At 45.5% G+C, this 17,998-nt stretch overlaps 1 long non-coding RNA gene across 3 annotated transcripts in view; it reads left to right on the top strand.

The window, feature by feature from the left end:
- Nucleotides 1-14,390, top strand: part of Lncenc1 (long non-coding RNA, embryonic stem cells expressed 1) — a 62,695-nt gene extending 48,305 nt beyond the window's left edge. For all 3 annotated transcript variants that reach the window (NR_110432.1, NR_110430.1, NR_110431.1), the window contains one exon: nt 11,131-14,390. This is a non-coding gene — a long non-coding RNA (long non-coding RNA, embryonic stem cells expressed 1). The remainder of the gene's footprint in view (nt 1-11,130) is intronic.
- Nucleotides 14,391-17,998: the final 3,608 nt, after the last annotated feature.

Consider the following 17,998-nt stretch of genomic DNA (forward strand, 5'->3'; position numbering starts at 1 on the left):
CTCACTCTGTAGACCAGGCTGGCCTCGAACTCAGAAATCTTCCTGCCTCTGCCTCCCGTGTGCTGGGATTAAAGGTGTGTGCCACCATGCCGGGCTCCAGCTGGTTCCCTTTTTAATATTTCCCACAACACTTCTTATATGAACATTCACAGTGTTTGTAAAGATATAAAAAACTACATGAAAAATACCTTGATCTGGTCCTTCAGAGATAACTTCTATTTTCTTTGTGTGAGAATGGGCACACATTAACATACATACACTCTTGTGAGCTCACATATTAACTTATATTGTTACAAAAGTGAGTTCATACACTTTCCCCATTGTAACAGTGCATCATGGTTGTCTTTCCATGTAAATAAATGCAGGTCTACGTCACCATTTAAATGGTTACATATTTTCTTAAAGTGAATGAATTGTTATTAATTTAACCAGCCTCCTACTGATCGAAACTTAGAATTTTTCTTTTACCATTATAAAGAGCTCTGTAATTGATTCCGCATGCCTAGCTTTGGCTAGGCATCTGGTTGTTTCCTAAGAATAAGTTCCTAGAACCGAGATGATTAGTCAGTTGTCCTAAGGGAAGAAAGAGCCAGACGAAAGGGGGTGATGCAATAGCAGCTGTAACATTCGGAGAAGAGATACCAAGTTATCACAGTCACTATCACCCAAGCCTGTCGCCAGGTCAGCCCAGTGGGCGCCTGCAGAAATGAGAAGGTTTAAGTGGCAGGGTTTCCAGACCCTCCAACTGTGGGTTTGCAGAGGATAGATGCTGTTCCTTCCTGCTCTGAGCCAAACCTCGGAGGATGGTGACAATCCAGGGCAGTTGTAGCCCTGGTACGTATGGACATGTTTGACTGTACCTTTGAGAATTCCATGGGGAGTCCCAGAAGCAAGGGGCAGGGGGATTTTCAGGTGGCTGGCAGAGATGCGTCAAGGGAGCCTGAGTCACTGCTCTTCTGTGATCCTATCTCTAGCCAGTGGCAGGTGAGGGCTGGAGAAATTCAGATAATTGTGTATGGGGATAAAGAACTCTGTACGCCTAATGCCTAAAAAAAAAAAAATCCTAATTTTGCACTGTGCTTTTAAGCACATACAGCAGTCTTGCCCTTCAATGGTTTCATACTCCAAGGACTATATTGCGGGTCTGTTTTATAGTCTAGGGATGGTGTTTTCCTTCTGTATACACACAGTCAAGAGTATGCTCTTGAGTTCTCTTGACATCCATTTGCTAACTCTACCATATATGATGCAGATTTAAAATCCTTCCACCTCTTTTATTTAAAGTCAGCTATGTAGTTAGCTTTCTCAAATGTTGCCTTGAAGTAATTGCTGATATATAGAGTGTATCTGTTACATTTACTCCTACCTCTCAAATAAATAGTTCTAGCTCTTACATCGTGTGGGTTAAAATGGTGGCTTGAGTCCGTCCCAGGGCTTGGGTCAGTAGGCGAGGCAGGACAAGGGAAGTTTGACTGTGCATATCCTACGCTGCCTGGCGGGGGCGTTGGGCTGTGAGAAGCCGCAGAAACCTGCTCCAGGGGTGGGGAGGCACAGTCTGAGGTCCCCGTGGACCTGCTGGAGTTGGCTTGGGGGTCCCGGCCCACAAGGAGGCCAAGAACGGCAGGTTCTCACGCTCTCGGACACTTTCGACACCACCGGATGCCGAGGAAGAGCCGAGAACAGAGTACTTGTGTATGGGGCCCGAGGGGCTGGCTCTGGCCTGGGGCCAAAGGGAAAAGGGCAGGAGGAGACGCTCTGGCTGGTTCCCTCGGGGAGGAGAGTGTCCTAGGCTTGGTTGGGCTGGCGGCTTGGCTTGGTGGAGACCGTGGCTGAGAGCGCAGAGAGGCCTCCTGTGTGAGATTAGACACGGTTCTTCAGAGAACCCTGCTCCATTGCTCCAGCATGGTGGGTCCCGATGAGAAGAGGCTGTCCATGGATTTAAATCATTTATTGTCATGGTGGAAAGTTGTGATGAGTGAAACCTTATCCCCCTTTCTCAGGGCGGAGCTGAGATTAAATACCTATTGCAGGGAGGAATGTCTGGGAGAGGGAGCTTAATTGGCTAAGACCTTTAGGCCTTTAGTATCTCATTAAAACGGAGATCTGTCCTGAGGCTGGTGACCTGTAGTCACATTCTCTACCTGTGGAGGGGCTTGGGGAGTTGCCCTAGGTGACTGATGGCCATGGAATTATGGAGAGCTGAGGCCTTGTATCAGGAGCCTGGTGTTTAGGAGCATGGCAGGCAAATGCCTTCCGTCCCTTGCAGTTCATTGCTTTCTACCTTACAGGGTGCTTTAAGGTATGGGAGACAACAGGTAATCTGGGTCATAATTGAGCTGGAAACTCAGAGGACTTCTGACACTGCTGATGGGCAGGTACTGGAGACAAGGAGGCTAAGGAGCATTTGCAATTGATTTGCTAGGACCTATGCAATCTGACTTCAAAGGTGATGTGTTTATTGCCCAGTAGCTCTACGGCACTGGGAGTTTTACAGAAAGAGGTACATTCAGTGTTCTACCTAGGGCTGCCCCCCTCTTGACTCAGAGGAGCAGGAGGTAAGAATGTGGGGGTATGCAGAGACCAGCTCCTCTAGGCTGCTGATCACAGTGTGGATGTTGTTTGCCTTAGGGAGCAACAAGGATTTATTAACCCCCCAACAGGGAGCATGACACAGGATTAAGAACTCGGATTATGTTTAGGCCCCAACTGTGGAATTCAACATTATACTCTCGCTCTAAGTTATAAAACACACACAGTAACAACCTTCTCTTTAGATCCACGCACGGTCTTTTCTGCTTCCTCATTCCCTGAAGCTCTGATGATGTCTAAGGATGATTCATTCCGGTGAGCTAATATTAGACATTCTAACTTCCAGAGAGATGAATTACAGAAGAATGATTGCAATATAGAGAGATACATCAGTTTGAAATTCAGAAGCCTGAGACCAGATGGACATAAACAGAATCCCAGAGTGTGACACTCAGGCTAGTTCAGTGGTAACTTTGACTTGGGAAGCCACTTCCCAACTTGAACATGGGCTGGTATCCCTAGAAGGGCTTGGTTGCCAAAACCTAGACCCCTTCACTTAGAGTGATAATAATTCAGTCTGGGCCTCGCCCAGGAGCTAACAACTGAATTGGACTGAGACCAAGAGTTGGCACTGCCAACATGTTCCCAGGTGATGCTGATGATACTGGTGTGGGTACCATATCCTGAGATCTGCTGACTTAAATACTCACTCTGATCCTTTACAAGTAAGGAAAGCAGAATGCAGAAATGGGAGTGTTGCCTAAGGCAGCAGTGAGAAAAATGGAAGCCCTGTGATTGAATTTAAAGCCAATATTCTTTCCATTCAAACTGTGACTCTATTATTACTCCTAACAAAAGACTGAGTGCACCCACGCTAATTCATTTACTTGAGAACAAAGAGACGCCAACCCCTCCACCCACCAAACTTTGACTTCTTGCTTGGAGGCTATTGACATTGAGGAGTCATGTGACTTTTCTTGCTTCAGCTTCAGCAAAATGATGATGATGATGGTTCTAAAACTTGGTTGAATTCAATGCTTCCTTAATATTCTCAATATCCAAACCTTTCTTTTTCTTGATGCTGTGGACTTGTGTGTGATGGTGGTGGTGGTGGTGGTGATGATGGTGATGGTGATAGTGGTGATGTTGATGATGATATAAACCAATCCTACCTCACAGATTGGTTATAAGGATTTCCATATAAGTACTATAAATATATGGGTATATGCCATATACGTGTAAAGTTTTTAAATTGTACTTTATAGCATGCTATTATTATTAAATATTATTTCAAACTGTTTCATTGACATTTTGTATTCATAAAACTTTATCCTGTTTGTCAAACTGGTTGATACCAGAATAATCTCAGTAACCCAGCGAGAACCATTTCAGAACGTGGCTAATCATATAGCGACAGAAGCAAGTAGCTTTAAAAGGAGGGGAGATTTTCTAAATTATCTCTTCCAACCTTTTACGCAAAGGAGTGGAGAAGCCATGGAAGGGTTATCCCAGGTGTCCAAGCTGTAATGGCTGACTAGCCACACCACCAGTTCTAGAACTCAGTTGAATTCATTGCTTCCTTAATATTTTCAAACCTTTTCCTTGATGCTGTGAACTGAAGCAGTGGGCTTGTGCATGCTGGGTAAGTGCTCTGTTGACGAACTCTGTTCAGTTCTTCATCATGCTAATGCTCTCTGAGTTTATGCCACTTCACATTACTAGGAATTCAGCTGAGCTATGTAGGATACAGTTCATCTAACGGTTTGATATCTTTTTCTGTTTCTTCTGATACCCTTTGCAGTTCTCACTTCCTCATGAGACAAAATGAAATGACTTAATTTGCATTAAGTTTCTCAGATACTCAGAGTGTATGAATGGACCCCCCACACCCACCAGTTTAAAACTTCTCCCCCAAACTATTTCTTGTCATGACATGAGTCAAAGTCATTGGAGGCAAATTACGGTTCACTTTGTAAGTAGGGACTCATTTAAAGAATCTAAATTCCAATTTGGACAGCAAAAGGTTAATGGTGCATAGAAAAAATATCCCAGCAGCCTACAAATCTAAGCATAATTATGTATGAACATGAGGCTTTTATTGCTGTCAAAATTAATCACTTTTCAACTTCCAGCTGTTAAAACCCTTCTGGAGGCTCTCCAAGAAATTCCCCTACAGTTACTCTTCCTTCAATTAAACTCTGTGCAGTTCACAGGCTCCTGTTACATAAGCGGCAATTTAAATATGGACTTATTGGGTCTTCCAGTTTTTCTCCCTCCCTTCCTCCTTCCCTCCCTCACTCCTTCTCTGTCTTTCCTGTCTTTGCTTAACACTATAAAATGACAAAGCATGACGTTTTCTTCTGACCCCTTTAGCACAGCTCTTAATCGTATAGTTTAAGAAGCAGGCTGTGTGAGGTTAACGAATCTGTGCTCCTTCCAATGCGCTCTAGGTGTGTTAAGTGACTAGCGATCAGTATTGTTAGCCATTTCCTTAGGCTGTCCCTCTGAGGTGTGTAAATGTTATATGGCTTACTCTCTTTCTCACCCCACTATTCTTCTGCCCCCTCACCCCATAAACTTTATAGGAAGTGCAGTTTACAAATCTTCCCTAATGGGCTTAGTCTAAATTTCCTACATCGCTTTCTCTGGAGTGACGGTCACTCCCCTCCTTTCGTAGGACTGCGTGTCCCTATGTTGCTTAGGCTGCTCTTGACCTGGTGGGCTCGAGGAGATCCTCCCCCTCAGCTTCACTTCCTTAGCTACACACGCAGTTTGTCATGGTGAGGGTGATCGCAGCCATCTGAGGTGTCTGAAGCCTTCCAGTCACCCTGGAAGAGCTTGTGGTCCCTTTCTTCCATCCTGAAAAAAAATCTGCTCAGAAATGAGTTGAGTCTGGGAGCGCAGATGCCCAGGGGGCATGAGTATAAATCCTCAATGAGATTCATAAATTGCTGCAGCATGTTATTATTGGGGCTTATGAGTGGAGATCAGCCCACATCTCTGCACTTGCCTGGTACAGACTGAGTGCTTGCATGTGGATAGCATGCTGGGTGTGTGCTGGCTTTTTTTTTTCCGTAGAATTCTGAGAGAACAGTCTTTATATTCTTTCTCAGTGCTCTGTGGGGATGGATAAGGATAACAGCTTTACTTCACAAAGACACTTATATTATTTATTTTATTATTATTATTATTATTATTGAGACAGGTTTTTCTCTATGTAGCCCTGGCAGTCTTGGAACTTGCGTTGTAGACCAGGCTGGCTTTGAATTCAAAGACAGCCCTGCTTCTGCCTGTGCTGGGATTAAAAGGGTGAGCCATCACACCAGCTTGGGGATGGGGAATTTTAATCCTTCTCTTCCTCTCCCATGACATCAGGGCACAGGTGCTAAACTACCCCAGAGTCAGCAAGGTCAGCTTCATTTTACTGAGCTGTCACTCATACTGAAGGGGCCTGCCCTCCTGTGTCCGGTATGCAAAGCATCTTTCCTGGCCACTCCGGTAATCTTTGCAGCCTCAGCCTCATCAACTCTGCTTCATGCTGTTCAGTAAGTATGTGTGCAAGTGCTATAGGGAACAGACGCCTGTCGTTTGAAGAAGTCTCTGCCATATCTGCTGTCATCCTCTGCTTTCCCGCAAAATTAATGTTCTTCCAGATGCAAATTCCTTCCCGAGCCTCTCTACCTGTTAGTGGCATATGGCAGAAGATCTGAACCCGGGCCGGGGGCATGAAGACATCTTTGAGGAAGAGAGAAGGGATATTTTGTCTGAAAAACATAAGGATCCAGCAAACACCTGTGTTATGCGTTGTTCTAAATATGCAGTCTTGTGCTGATGTGTGTTTATGTGGTCAGGAGGAGAGACAGCATCCAGAGGGGGAATCTATATCCCATTATCCCCACCCAGACTCTAACCGGCATATCCCAGAAGCCCCAAGCTAGGGCTAATTTGGGACACTGAATGGATTCCTTGTGCAATCAAAGTCTATCTGTCCCAGAGGACAGGGAGTAAGCTGTGTGAGTTGAGTATGGTATGTCCCTGAGGGTGGTTTCCAGGCTATGTAGCCACCAACAGCCTGCTGACCCTACCACACTCACACTCAAACTCACATTCAGCATTTGCACAGAGAAGGGGCAGATTCACAAGTCACCGTCAGATTCTGTCTCTCAGAGCTGAAAAGAAGTGTGCTAGCCTCCTGTCCTCCTTCCTAAGCTGGCTGCTTAGTTTCTCATGTGGCTGAGTTGATTTTCTCGATCAGGCTAATTTAGACAAATTTTCCCGAAGCCGAGGGTAGACAGGGTTAAGATTAAAAATGGTTCTGACTTTTGACAACTGAAGGCCAAGAACCTGCCAGCCTCTTACAGCATGGGAAGCTTTAAAAAGCTGAGGAACAGGCCTGAGGTCATGTTTGGGTCAAAGACAGGAAGGACTGAGGGTAAAGTATTTTACCTTTCTATCTGGTACTTAATATGCCTCCTAATTGCAGGACATTCCTTAGGCATCGCCACACACGTAATTTCTGCTAATTGGCTTATGTAACACATGCATGATTATTGCTTTTCAATGGAAGCAACTCTGTGCATTTCCTGTGCTTCTTTCCCTAGTTCCGTACTCTGTGGGTGGTTTGGCCCCGGGTTTGGTGTTCCCTAGACCTTTCGATTCTGATTTTTAACTCCAAACATTTCTCCAAATTCTACGCAGTGTCAATGGAAAACAATTAGATAACGCAATCAACAGGCTGGAGAGAAGAAGTTTGGTTTGGAGTGAGAATCTCTGTGCAGTTAGCAAAATACAGTTACACTAATTTATATTGCTTGTATTCCATCTGCTTTCTGGTTTAAAACGTCTTGGATTGCCTCAGACTCTGTATATGTAATATTTTCCATTTACAAAAATGTCCTGCATCACCCATCAGCGCCCCCCCCCCGCTCTTTCTTTCTTTCTTTCTTTCTTTCTTTCTTTCTTTCTTTCTTTCTTTCTTTCTTTCTTTCTTTCTTTCTTTTTAAAGAGAGCTTTTGAAAACTGATACTGGCTAGTCTGTGATTTGGTTCTTGATCTTATAGGTAGAGCCTAACAAGATCATCGAGGGGGACTTTGAGGACTGAGATGTCTGTGTTGTGGACTCAGTGCAAATTCTACCCCAAAAGCCAGGAGCTTAGAGCCGCTGAGCTTTGCAGCAGCGCTCACGTTATTATCCAGAAAATTCCTCCTGCGCCTCTGTCTTTCTACCACCGACCCCTGGTTATGCTTTAATGCAAGCTGCCTACATGCCTTCATGGAACTGCTAATTGCTTTGGAGCCATAGAAGCATGGATGTTTATAAACTTTTTTTTCTTCCTTACTTGGGTTACAAAAGGATGGCGTAGGAATGGATGAAAATTGATGATTACAGGAAAATGTCATGCAAGCAACGGAAGTCTCTGGGATTCCCGGAGGCGAGGGGAATGGATGTAGAGAGTGGATGTAGGGGTGAAGGTGGGGGTTCTGTCTGAGGACATGGCACTTCAGGGGGTGGTTGTGGAGGTGGGACTGGGGGTGGTGGAGGTGAGAAAGTGGAGGCTCTCTCAGAGGACTTGGCTCTCTCAGTCTGCTTGTTTTCTTGCCAGCAGCTGGACAGTTCGCTTTTGTTGACAGTATTGGGAAAAGAAGGGAAGAATGCCACAGAGGCAGGAAGGGGGCTCATCGATTCCAGCTTCACTGCCTGGATTTTCACGGGATAAATAGGACTGTTTGGAAGGCTAATTTACAGGCCCTTTTTATGGTAATAAACATTGTTTAGAAGACAACTGAAAGTTCTTCGTCTTAAGACATGAGAAAGAATTCCTGTCTTGCCTCTTGGAACACAGCACTATTTATTTAGTTTACACTTTACCCTGCAAAACTGTCTTCTATGAACACGATGATGTCTTACATTTGCATGCTACTTTCTAGCTGAATTTCATGGGCGTTATTTCTCTGTTGAAGAGCATCTTTATGTTATTGGTGCAGGTGTAGGAATGAAGAGAAAAGCAATTTATATGGGAAACACGTCAAGATGGAGGACCTAGGGCCAGGTAAAAGGCTTGTGGCTATAAATAGCACCTGTCAGTTTAAGATACTCCTGACTTGCCTAGGAGATTTTCTGGACAAACCTCCTAGAAAGGAGCCTGCATGTGTTTTGTTGGAGAAGTCTCATCTTCTAGAAGCAGCACTTGTCCCAGAAATGCTCTACTGCTTCAAAGCTGCTTGAAGCCATGCCTAAGGTGTCGGCAAAGTGCCATGCACACGCCCTGGCTGGGCTCTACGGAAAGACCATCCAGTCATTACTATCGTCTCTTTGCCAGCTTAGCCTAGGGAAGGGCTCAAAGATAGATATTACTTCCAAATAGCAGCTTGGCTCTATTTTGGGGACTTTCAGTATTTCTATATTACCGGCTGACATTCTGAAAGAGTCAGAGACAGACAGGTTTGATGAGCCATGGAAAACATAAAGAACCTCAGGTTTGGTGTCTGTGTAGGGATGTCACTTTCCCTGTGTTTGACTACAGTGTGGAGCTCAATGTGGGGTTGCTGCTTCTCCAGCCTCTTAGGAAAGGTGACACTCCTTGAATGTGTAGGGTCAACGCTATCCTTACTTGAGCTTGACATATTCATGATTTTGTTGTGCCTTCCTGGTCAATTGCCAGAGTTTAATAGAATGCCCTAGAACTGACACTCCTTCTTCAATTGTAATGGGTAATACTGATTTCCTACTTTCCAAGCTCTCGGATCGCTTAGGAGACAAACCTTTGGCATATCTGTGAGGCATTTTTCTAGTCTGCATTAATGGAGGTGGAAACACCCACTTCCAATGTGGGCAGCGCCATCCACGGGGAAGCGGAACACGAGCACTCACCTCTCTGTTTCTCGACTTCGGATGAGATGTGACTCATGCGGCCGACGGGGCGGAGTAGGATGGTGTGACATTCTGTGATGCTACTCAAAATGATACATATCTTAAAACTTGAGAACTACTTATTTATAGAACCTTTCGTTTAAACATCTGAGAGGGTAGTTAGTCCCAGGTGAGGCGGCCTGTCAGAATGGAGAGCTCAGACGAGAAGGGGAACTACCTGGTATGAGTGTCAGGTCTGGAGGACTCAACCCTCATGAATGGAATTAATGTCTATTTGGATAACTGACAGATTCCTGCCTTCCGGAATAAAATGCACATTGCTTTGGGGAAAGTTTCAGGTTCATAAGTTCTTCATCCAGGGTCCTTTCAGTAGATAGGTGAGGGATTATCTGGAACAGGCAAGGGCCCTTAATGTCATTGTGCGTCATCATGCCAGTGTCTCTAAAACCTTACCTCTTAACCTCTCCTCATCTTTTACCAGTTGCTGGTCCTGTGATCCTCCTGGGACAGTAAAGCCACACAGGGCAGCAAGAGCAGCCTTTCTGTTGCCGGAGATATTCTGTGGGTATTGATTCGGCTCCCTCTGACTTACTTACAATGAGCTCCCAACACAATCGAAGTGATGTATAAAACCGTGAGGCTGGAGCTTCGGCCAAGCAGAGGCAGTATGCAATACATAAAAGCTGGAAGCCCCCCTTCCCCCCCCCCCCCCCCGCCGCGCTTCTGTGACACTTCCAGCTGGAAGATGAATCGGAGCCACACATTCCAGCTCTGCTTGGGTAGCACGGAAATATGCAAGCTGCAATCATCTAGGTATGCTCACTACAGCTAAAGTGGTGCTGTGGTGCCAGTGCCACGTGCCGCGAAGGCTGCCAGCGAGCATTTTTTCCAAGGACCGATTATTGGGAAATTCAGCCTTTCCTCCTCTCGCTCCCCAACCATTCATGGAAAGGTTGCCATGTGCCAGGAAGCCCGACTATTTCAGTCAGTCATGAAGCCATCTAAGCACAGGTGTTGGAAGAGGTCAGCCTTTGAGCCGTGATTTAATACTTAAAGGTTTGTGGATAGTACCTTTTACATTAGTTGCCTAAGTGTTAGAAGGGTCCCTAGTGTGGGGTGAACACGTCCTCATAGTTAAATCGGGAGGCTTTCTCTTAAAAGTGCTCAGTGTGGACCAAAAGTTACATAAGCGCTTTGCCTTAAAGGCTATCCAGTTGGTCTTTCACTTTAGTTCAGGCTTAAAGAACAAAAATAGCTTTCTGGTTTTGTCTCCTTCTGGACGAGTGGCCATCTGTTTACCGTTTAATATCACCAGCTCATGACTTTTCAAGGAACTGCGCAGGATTTCATGGTTGTGCATCAGGGACTTCCTTCCCCTAGTTCACTCTTCCACTGTGGTCCCTTCCACCGGGATAACACAAAAGCACTTCCCTGTCTCTTTTGGTTTATCTGTGACCTGCCCCCAAAAACACATATATGTTATTTTAACTCGGCAGTTCATAACCTGTGGGTCACGACCCTTGATGTGTCAGATATCTTGTATATCAGATATTTTCATTATAATTAAAAAACTGTAGCAACATTAGTTATGAAGGAGCAATGAAATCATCTTGTGGTTGGGTGTGGGGTGGGTCACCACGACATGAGGGACTGTATTAAAGGGCTGTGGTGTTAGGAAGGTTGAGAACCACTGCTCTGATCCCTTTTTTTTTAACATTCGAACCTTCCAGAAGCCTGACCAGACTTGGAACTGAAGCACCTTAAGGACAAAAGAAAGACTTGCTGAGCTCGCTCACAGACCTTCTAGAGCAGCGCTGGGCTCATGGATCTGGAGATTATGGACAGAAGATAATGTAGATGTTATAACCAGGCCAGCGTCCTGTGGTAAAGGGTGTCTTTAGATCACTGTTTCGTCGGTATAGGTAAATGACATGAAGAACATCTTTATAGGCAGGGGATGAGAATCTGAGATGAAGAAAAGAGGCTCCCCTGATGGACCATTCTAAGCTACTGTCAGAAGCAGGATCCATAGAACTTAAGGACATGATTGCAACAATTATCAGACATTGGCCTCTTAGGTCATGGTGATCTTTTAGTATTTTGGCTTTCTGCTGTCCTTTCATAAAGGAACCTCATTTTTAGCTTCTATTGAAGATATAAAATCATCTCATAGTATTTTCTCATTACTAGGAGCTGTAAATCACTTCAAAGCTGTCTTTCTCCTTGATCATTTGCATATCAAAGTATTTCTCTTGAGTACGGTGATCTCTCCCCCTGTGGTTTGCTGTGTACCAGTTCTCTCTGGATCCTAGGGCCTAGGGAAGTGTGGATTCCAAGTGACTGGTGTTTTTCTACAGTAGAGCTTTTTTGTTGGCTCTTACCTGGGAGGACAATGGGGAAGGGCCAGGGCCATCCTGTTCTTTGCTGGGTGTGACCTTTCCTGCTCTGCTTCAGGGTTCCATGCTGAAACCACCTTTAGCCATCATCGAGTGGGACTCCTTTTTACATTTTGGTGATTTCAATATTGTTTTTGTATGGGTTTTGAGTTTCAGTCCTAAATCTGTGTGGTGTGACAGAGGGAACCTCTACACAAAGGCCTGCCAATCTGCAACCTCTTCATGCTGCCACTGGTTAGATCAACAGTTCACTCTAGACACTGAACCTTGCCTGCATGCGTGCTAGTGTCACCACCAACATCAGTATCACTGTGCACCAGCATCAGCATCACTGTGCACCAGCATCAGCATCACTGTGTATCAGCATCAGCATCACTGTGCACCAGCATCAGCATCACTGTGCACCAGCATCAGCATCACTGTGTATCAGCATCAGCATCACTGTGCACCAGCATCAGCATCACTGTGTACCAGCATCAGCATCACTGTGCACCAGCATCAGCATCACTGTGTACCAGCATCAGCATCACTGTGTACCAGCATCAGCATCACTGTGTATCAGCATCAGCATCACTGTGCACCAGCATCAGCATCACTGTGCACCAGCATCAGCATCACTGTGTATCAGCATCAGCATCACTGTGCACCAGCATCAGCATCACTGTGCACCAGCATCAGCATGACTGTGTACCAGCATCAGCATCACTGTGCACCAGCATCAGTATCACTGTGTACCAGCATCAGCATCACTGTGCACCAGCATCAGTATCACTGTGCACAGCTCAATCTCCATACGTCAATCGCCAGATCGGTCCAAAAGTGTCTTGTCTGTGTGTATTTTCTCCCACTTTACCACTCCACTCTGGCTTAAGCCTTCCCACCTGCTACTGTGTACTGTGTGGTTGCTGGCTTTGGGAACTCCCAAACTTTCCCTCTGTATTTCATGTTTCTGTTGGCCTGACAAGTATCTCTTTCTAAAAAAGTACTAGTTTATTTTATGTGAATGAATGTTTTGTCTGTGTAGCTGGTATGTGCTTGGTGCCCATGAATCCCAGAAGAGGGTATTGGATCCTCTGGAAGTGGAGTTAGTTACAGATGCTTGTGAGCCTTCATGTGGGTTCTGGGAATTGAACCCAGGTCTTTTGGATCCCAGTGATTTTAATGGTCGAGCTATCTTTCCAGCTCCTTCAGGGCCTGAGAGAGGTCCTAGAACCCCTAAATTCCCCAGTGACTCCCCTTTGTTATTCTGAGAAGTTTCAGCTTCAACTTGCCATTCTGGGAAACACAGGACCCTATAATCCACCTGCCTTCCGGGATGAACACATGGCTTCACCCCTGAAGGCAGTGCTTAAGGCACTGCATGATTCTCCACTTCCAAACGTGATCTGTATTTTCTGCCCACCTACCTCTTTGCTTAGTCATTCACTGTATTATTCCCTATTCTGTGCTGAGCACGAGTGTGCTCTCTCTCTCTGTCTCCTTTCTTTTTGCTTTTTTTTTCTCATCTTTCTTTTTTTTTTGTCAGTTTTATGTATCTTTGAAAATTTTATTGAATGTAACCTTTTTAAGAGTCTTGGATGCAATGTCCTTTCTTTGAGCCTTGAAATCTGAATCATCTCTTTAGTGTATTGTGGCAAATGACGGTGTTTCTCTGTGTATTCCTAGCTGTCCTGGAACTCTTTTTGTAGATCAGGCTGGCCTCGAACTCACAGAGATTTGCCTGCCTCTGCCTCTCAAGTGCTGGGATCAACAGCATGTGCTACCACTGTCCAGGTCTTGATTTCTTGATTTCTTGATTTAAAAGAATGAGTCTCTGCATAAGGCTTGCCTAGGCCATCAGCTACAAGCTTCACTGGACAGTGTACAGACAGCATAGAGTTGGCTTCATACTAGGGATTGAGCATCTATTGGTGGAATAAATACATCAATATGTGGAATATTGCGAACTCAAGACCTCTTCCTATACTAAACTTCTCTAAATGTGCAAGACTCTCAGTATAGTCATTTCATTCTAGATAGTCTCTGAGTGTTGCCAGAAAGTTTAGGGGCAAAGAGGGAGCTATCAACTATAATGGCCGTGAGTGGAAACCACAGGCACTGAGCAGCTTAATGGAAAAAGACAAGTTCTGTAGACTCTTCAGAAAGGCATCAATCACAGGATGACGGCAGCTTTGGGAGACAGTGAAGAGATGCTTGAGTAGGAGCCAGAGTGTGAAGGAGAAAGTCTCTTAGAATTGGTTTTCCAAAGCCAGAGCCTGAGTCACAGTTAGCACACCTAGGAAAGGCACATGTGTGTGTGTGTGTGTGTGTGTGTGTGTGTGTTGTGAGGGTGTGGCAGTGGGTTGGTATTATAGATTTACCTTGTTTGGACTGGTGACCTGGAGGATTGTGCCTGCTATTGCTCTCCTGATGGGATTCTGTTCTTCTCCCTCTGGGTGTTATGCGACTGCTTGTGGCTCCCAGAGAGAATATTACAAACACCACTGATTATGTTCCTTCTCAGGTAACATTCTTCTGCTGTAAAATATCCTGGCTGAGTCATGTTTAAATACACCAAAGTGTAATGTGGTCACTGTGATAATTCTGAAACACAATACTAGCGTCTTAACTTCTCTCTTGGCTTTTGCAGCATCAGAGATCCAAAATGATTCAGTATGACAAATGCTTATTGAAGGCAATGTCGAACCACTGTGTTGAGTCTCTAATTGTCCTCAGGAGAGAAAGCACGCAGACATGTACAGAATGCTGGGCAGGTCTCAGGCTTCCGTTCTAATGACGCAGGAAAGGAGAGCCAATAGAGTTGGGTCCATTATGTAACCACCTTGGGCTTAATCTCTTTGTCAAAAGAGTCCTAGGATCCCTCAGGCTGCAGACTTATCAATTGTAGAATGTCTCCCTTCTGGAGGGAAATATGTCACATGAGCTCCATCACCTGTAATTCTGTCTTCACATTTGCTGTTTCATCTTACAAGAGAGCCGTGATCCCTCACTAGTAGGCCTCCACCTACTGATAGCCAGAAGCATGAGGGGCGGAGGAGGGAACTGCAGGGTTGGAGGAGGAAGGCCTGTCTGTGTTCCAGGGCAACTGACGCATCTCCTCAGAAAATAAAAATGTTTTTCCAAGAGCTCTCTGATGGCACTGGCCAGAATGAGGTTATAGACCTCGGCTACGAGGAGGTTGACATTTTTCAGCTCCTGTGATAAAGTGTAAGAAAGAAGGGGCAAAGACTGAGTTGGGGTCAGCCAGCCAACAGGCTTCCTTATTGGCCATGGCCTCGCAGGATGTAACCAAGGAAGGGTGGTTAATGAGTTAACTCCTGGGTCAGCGCCAGACTTAAAGACAGCACTGGATAACTGTTGGCTGTTATTCTATAGGAAGCTATTCTTCACACCTGATTTGGCTCTACCGCAGTAGTTATCACCTTTGTGTGTGTGTGTGTGTGTGTGTGTGTGTGTGTGTGTGAGTGTGTGTGTGTGTGTGTGTATGTGTATGTGTGTGTGTTCAGAGCCTTTAACAACTGACGTCTGAGGGCAGGCTGTCTTTTCAGGCTAACAGTAGCACATTGCTCTCTCAAGTGAGCCTTGCTTGTCCTAGCTTTAATGTATGGCCTAGGAGTGCTTAGACCTTAAACTGTCAGAGAAAAGCGGGTAATAGGGTATATTATTAGTTACTTATTTTGCTGCTACATCAAAATACCCAGCAAAAGAGATTTAAAGAAGGAAGGAAAGAAGTAAAAAGGGAAAATTTTTAGGGTTTTGTTGTTGTTGTTGTTTGTTTGTTTGTTTTGTTTTGGTTGTTTTGTCCAAGGGATACTGTCCATTACACATCCTGGTAGGGAGAGAATGAGGGTAAGAAGAGGAAGTGGCTGATATCCTACCTCTGCAGGCGGGAAGCAGAGAGCGATGAACAGCAGTGCTTGCCCAACTCTTTACATTTTCTCCATCTATGACATCAGCTCACAGTCTACATAATCCAGCAGACTCACGGCCAGATGCTTGTCCCCTAGGTGTTTACAGGTTCTGTCTCAATGACGATCAGCACTAACCATCACAGTGAGGAAGGAAAGCAGAGATTGTCCTGGACAAGGTGCTTAGCTTGCTCCCCCCTCTCCTTCACATCATAATGACAGGCTCTTCCTTTTATGTGGGTTCCCCTGCCTTTGAGGTATCTCAGCCTCTCTTTGCACTTTGTGTCAGAGTGGGGTGCAAGACTCTACAGAGGCTACCACGGGACTTCTGGCCTATCAGAGAACGCCAGACCTTAGTGTCACTGTTGGAACGGTAGATTCTGAAGATATCCAGAAGCTAAGAGGAACACAGAGAGGGGACAAGGAGTCAGATACCATGAAGTAAACAGGTAAGTTTATGGAGGAGGCAGTAGAACCTGAACATTGGTGGAATGAGCATCCTGGATGGAGCTGCCATACTTAGGTAGTGGTTATTTTTCTCCTGTGTCTTGGGCATCCTCCCAATGCCCTGCTGGGCTACCATCTTCTTTCCTCCTCCCGTATCTCTGTAAGTGCCCCATTCTGGGAGGGAATGGCATACAAATACTTCTCTCTGGTCCTCAGTAACTATGGAGCTTGACTCAAAGAAAAGAAGAGCATTTCAGCCTAACAGTGAGCTCTTCTGTTCCTAATTAGAGTAAGAGAGGGAGGCTGACAAAGAACAGTCCCCGCAGCTCTCGCCCACCCGAGCTGTGCCTCAGGAATGGCCACCCTCATGGCTAGCTGAAGAAACTGCTCTTTTAAGACAAGATATTATTCTGTCCTGTGCACAATACCCCAGTACCTGGTGCCAGGACTCCCTGCTTCCACTGCTTGCTGGCCAGAGAACCTTGGTCTGTTCTACCATCAGATAGCGGCTTCCCTAACATAATATTCCCTAATTGTTAGCAAAATTGAGTTATTTGGTTGATTCCTTTCTATGACACTTTCTCTGTACCCTCTGGCCTGTGCTGCTCTGTCTTGTGGCTTTAAGTATTCATGAAGCTTTGTGTCTTTGGCTACTGGTCCCCCAGGTGTCCCCAATGTGTATTCATAAGTAGTACCCTATTTGCCACATGCAGATCTCCATCGAGTTAAAAAATCCACTGTTGGTGGATTGCGATCAGGAGAGGTCCCCCATCTTGTAGTTTCTTACACACTTAGTTTGTATGTGCTTTCTTTTCGCAGCCCCACCCCACCCTTTTCTCCAGTTAGAAGTGGCTGTATTTGTTCGGTTGGAATGATCTCTTGGTGTCTGGCAGCTTGAACACAAGTCAACACAGTTGGAAAAGCCAGTTTTCCTAGCTTCTTGGCACAGCTGATTTCCCGGTATGGAACTGTTAAGCCACTTTTCAACGTCATTTCCAGACATGTGTCTTCTTTATTTATTAACTCGAGGGTTCTGCCATTTTTTATGCCGCCCCCATTCCTCCGTTACTTACTGTTGACAGTTTTTGCCCTTTTCTTTTAGCTTCAAACAAGAACTCCTTGACTTGGGAGGACTCAACTTTTCCACGCATGACTGAGTCGATGGTCCTCGCCACACTGGAGAGAGATCATGGGCCCTCTGTGGGGATCCCGGAGGGACACTCAACCAGTGACTTTGTCCCCCTACTCTCTCTGGCCATATAAACATTGCAGTCTGTGGGTGGGTGGGACATGGGGTGTGAGGGCAGGCGTATGCCCAACATCTGGAGCTAAAACCTAAACACATTTCCTGTAGAAACAATATTATTCATGAAGGGCAGAAAGCCCACTACACCCTCACAGAGCCAAGCACTACTGTTGCACTACTACATTACAGACTTTGGGTTCTAGCTGTACATGTGCCTTGCTGAGTATGCTTTTCAAGCCCTCGTAGGTTCCTTTCTCAAGAAATTTTGATGACACTGGTCTAACGAGGTGCCCAAGCACAGGTGCTTAAAAGCAGCCCTCTGGAGTATCCTTTGGTCACAACAGGATAGTTGCACTTACGAACTCATGGTGGTTGTGGCAGCAGCCACAGGCCTCGGTTAAGCTCAAGCCAGACCAAAACCCAGCATGGAGAGGTGAGGTAGACATGACATCCCACCCATAGCCGGATCTCTTGGCAACTGATAGCAGCCAGGAGAGGTGAGTGCTGCCCCTGATGGGCCAGCCCAGCTCTAGAAGAAGGTCAGTCACACATCTGTGAACATGTGGACAGCACAAATTGGATTTGATGAGGGAAAAAAATG

This window comes from Mus musculus, chromosome 13 (genome assembly GCF_000001635.26).
Source record: "Mus musculus strain C57BL/6J chromosome 13, GRCm38.p6 C57BL/6J".
In the NCBI taxonomy this organism is placed as follows: domain Eukaryota; kingdom Metazoa; phylum Chordata; class Mammalia; order Rodentia; family Muridae; genus Mus; species Mus musculus.